This window comes from Mycetomoellerius zeteki, unplaced genomic scaffold, assembly GCF_001594055.1.
Source record: "Mycetomoellerius zeteki isolate Tzet28-1 unplaced genomic scaffold, Tzet1.0 scaffold495, whole genome shotgun sequence".
NCBI lineage: Eukaryota > Metazoa > Arthropoda > Insecta > Hymenoptera > Formicidae > Mycetomoellerius > Mycetomoellerius zeteki.
The window spans coordinates 21,461-26,285 of NW_017257495.1; positions in this window are offsets into that span (position 1 = coordinate 21,461).

Genomic DNA, 4,825 nt, shown 5'->3' on the forward strand with positions numbered 1-4,825 from the left:
AAGTCGAAATCGCTGGATCGATACATATCGAAAAATGTCTGCTACATCGCGATCGTAAGTATGTATACATATTGGAATATTGGATGTGTACGTATGTACATTCAATAGTAAATAACAAAATGGGAGATCATTTTAAAATTGTTGCTATAATAAGGAAAAGAGGCACCGCAACAAAAATAGAGTATACATACGTCCCCCATCAGTGGGTGAAAGATGGGTTTGTGTTTTGGCCATCTAAGAACAGTCTAACTTTGAGAGACGATTCCTCAAGTGTTCCCAAACCTGAGTGGAAGAAATATAAATGCAAAGTAAAAAAAGATTTTATTGTCGGAAAAGAAGAAGCCGAATTGTGGGAAGAGGAGTATTTAAATGCCTCTTGCACTGAATCTGAAGAAACATATGTATAACACTATTATCAGTTTGGTTATTATTTAGAATATGCTCGTCACCTCCGATTTTAATAAAATTAGGTTTATTCGACACACAAATTTGTTTTTGTAAAGCAGAGAATTTATTTGTAAACCAGACAATTTGTTTGTCTAGCAGAGAATTTGTTTGTCAAGCAGAGAATTTGTTTATAAAGTAGAGATTTTGTTTGTAAAGCAGAGAAAGAATATACAGTTCTCTGCTTTACAAACACAAAGAATTTGGCGGAGTGTTGTGGTCACGGTGTAATGTTCGTACATGTCGCTACATCTCGTCGATATGACGGATTTCCTAACCTCTATAGTCGTCAACTGTAACGCTTAATATCTCAGTTCGCGGAGCCATCCAAACGTTTTTTGTTACACATCCTTTCGTTTTGTGCGAAAACGCGTCGAATAATTTAGCCTAATTTTAGCCTAATTTCATCAAAATCGGAGGTGATGAGCGTATTCTAAATAATTGCCATCAGTCTTTTATAAATTCGTTTTTGTTGAATGTCACGTGTAATGACAAAAGTTGTGTTATAAAAATAATCTATTATTATATTTGTGACTTTTGTAGTTTGTCAATTAACCAGCAGCTTGTGGCTGTGAACAACAATGATAATACAGTAATGGCTAACACAACCGATACAAACATTGATTTATTATTTAATAAAATAACGGCATCAACAAATAATCATCAACACGAAGTAAACATAAATGAAGTTCCTTCAACGAGTACCAGATCAAAACAGACAAGTCTAACGTTTCGAAATGAAAATGGACTCTTGGTTGAAGAGTTAAACGATAATATGTTCAATACTAATGTGTTAATTTCAAAAGATGAAGAGCAAGTGTCACTGAATACTAGTAAGTATCAATATTAATTTATCTTAATATTAAATTTTATTTATTATAATTTCATTAACATGATATTTTATTATAGTATTTCAAAGACTCTTGATGATTGAAAACCAATTTGAAGAAAATCAATCACGCATATTAGAAATGCGAAAATCTGACAATGCCCTCTTGAAATTGACTTTAGATAAAATTTATGACATGATAAAAAAATTGCATGACGGGCCTACTTCAAAGCAGACAACTAGCCACGAGGAGCCAATTAGTAAATCTGGATTCGAAAGCAAATTCATTTTTCCATTAAACACTCTTTTTGATGTACTGGCATTTAATTCAGAAATTGAAAAAGATGCAAACTACAAAAAATATTTGGTAAATTTAAATTTATGTACATTCTATTCACCTATTTTGTCTTTTAGAATAAAAGTTTTTATGTAGCCAGTATAAATATTATGACGGATAAAATATATCAACCTATAAATTTATTCTATTCATTTATTCAAATTATATATATAATTATATTTTCTTTCATTATCATTCATATACTTTAATTTCATAAGAAACATAATTACATTCTAGCATTGCAGAAGTGATTTTTGTATAATACATAAAAAGTAATATGGATAATATATTTGAAAGATAAATGTACATGAAATGAACTATATGTAGAATTATTATTTCAACATCTTTAACTTTAACAATACTTCTTTTTAAGTTTTTACTAATTAATTTATTCATATAGCGCAGTCATGATTTAAACTAATTAAATTAAGTTTTAATTTATATTCATGATTAATTTATATACACGATTTGTGTGTTTAGCTCAATACTTTTAAAACAATTGGAGGCACTGAAGGAAACGAAGAAGGGAAAATTGTTGCCAGAAATTTGTTGGCTATTCTGTTCACGAAAGAGGTATTGACCAATTTTTCGTGGACAGGAATCTCTAGAACCGCGGGAGTGGAGAAGAAAGAAGCATTTCATTCTTGCTGCGGGATCCTAAATTTTTTAACAGAAATAGTTGTACTGGCAGACACACGTTGGAATGCTACTAAAAATGATAATTTGTTTAAAATGCATATTTTAAAGCATGCGAAACAAATAAATGAAGCATCAAAAAAAAAGAAAAAACCACCTGCCAATAAACAACAGGAATCTGATCAAGTATCAAATCCTACCGATCCAGACAATGCAGAACTACCGTTACAAAATAACATTCATGCAGAAGGAGAAGAAATAGAATAAGAAATAGGATAGGAAATAATAACAATAATATAATTTAGTATGTAATATTCATTACTGTGTTATCAATATACATCATATATGTATAAAATACTTATTGTACTGTGATATTGAGATATAGTCACTACAATTTAAGTTCAATATCTAGTGTATGCAATAATGGGATGAAAATAAATTCACTGTGATACGGAAGACAAAATAATTTACATTTTATGTCGCTTAACGAATACAGGATTGGATCACCGAAATCGCATATATATTTTGTATGTCCTGAATTTTTTTGGATTATTCCTTTTGAAGCAAAAATATTTATTCGAGATGATGCAAAAGGTTTTACAAAAAAGTTATATTTATTTTTAAGATTAGCACCGTAGACATGGATTTTATCTTCAAAATAAGTTGCATTTATCATAGATACAATCTGTCCATTTTTTACCATGAAATATCTATTTTTATTATCATTACTCAAAACAAAATCATTCGTCAAATGTAGTCGCTTATAAGCATTTCTACACATTGGTATTTCATGAACATGATCAATAATTTCAATTTCGACATATATATGGGAATTTTTAGTATTTTTTAAACGATTTAATGAGAATAATTCAAGAATTCTTCGGCTTATTTGACTTAGTGGCAAATTGCCACTTCGAATCAATGATTTTATGTATCCGAGATGATTTTCGAATGGATACGAACTAATTTCAGGTAGAGGATCAAAGTTTCTAACATCATCTACGACATGACAAATGTTATGAACATTGCTGCTTATTGAATCGATTCCGTAAATGTCTATAAATTGCTCGAGATAAGAATTTAATAAACTTTGAGCAATATCTAAATACTGAGAATAATTTTTGCATGAAAGTATTGTAATTGCGGTACTAAGATGTAGAAAATGCTCATAAACTTCTGATGACAAAAAATCTTTTAAGATTACGGGACCAAGGTATATCAAAAAAACTCGGTATTCCGAACCTTTCCAAAATTTAAGATGTTTCAGAGTACGTATAGATCGTTGGAAATCCATTGGTTTCGTATCATTACAGGATTTTAACATCTGTGACATTTCATTAGCTTGAGTATTCGACAACTTCGTACGAAAATTATAACTTCCTTCGCGCCACCCATATAAACATCTACGCATGATACCTATACAAAATTATTTATTTATGTCATGAAACATAAAACAGAAGTATAACTGTTAAAAATTTTATTTACATATACCTAAATCGAATAAATGAAGGGAATCTGCGACTACAAAGTCTTTCACCATATCAATTGGCAAATCTGTCAAAGGCGTGTTTTCTTTATGATGATCTTCGTCCGTTTTGTTGCGAAAGCTTTCATCAGTTCTTCGAGGACAATCAAATCTTGGGTAGCTCATGTGTCTTCCCTTCTTGTCCCATTTACCGACAACTGTACATTTAATACAACTTCCATATTCAGCGTTACAAGCAGGAGTTCCTATATTGTCACATCAAATAAATTAAAGATTTCAGTTTATAAAACGCATTAATATATTACACATTAAACATTACTTATAATAAATTACCTTTAATATAACTTCTAGCTTGTGTATCACAAACAAAACATTTTATGCTGACAGTTACTTTCTGTCCATTTATGAATAATCCATCTTCAAGTATTTCGTTCAATTCATGTACAAATTGTTTGAAGTATAACTGAAGTGGAGGTTTGTTTTCACCGTAATAGATTGCTGCAATCATTGGTTGCAGCTCATGCATATCTTCAATGATAAATGAAATAGGCCAAAATTGATACAGTGAACTGTTGAACGGTGACATTCCATCGATATTAAAAAGTAATTTAATTGTTCTTGGTAGAATATCACGGTTTGAAAGTACTGATAGTAAATTGCTTCTAATTCCATTGTACCAAAATTTGCCTCTATTCATCTCTGTAATTTCTGTTACATTAGGAGTTTTTAAAAGTGTTCTACTGTCTTTTGGCAGTTCCGACATATCATGACTTCTTAATATTTTCAATAAATCAGTAACTGAAGCCAAAGTTAAGTTATGTGAGATAGCCCAATAACGAAGTTCAGTTAACAATGTCAGTTTGTCTTCTAATATTTTATCTTCGCTTCTGTCAAACTCATCTTGTTCAGGAATGAGATTCAGAATTTCAAATTCTTCGCTTAACGAATATACAAATTTATGTGCATCATTTATGTGGACGTCCACATCTTGTGCTTCCGTAATTATTTGTTCTGTAGCACTTGTACTGGCAACATTTCGACTGATATGAGCATATATCTTTGTATTTTCACTATTCTCTTTTTCAAAATTTTT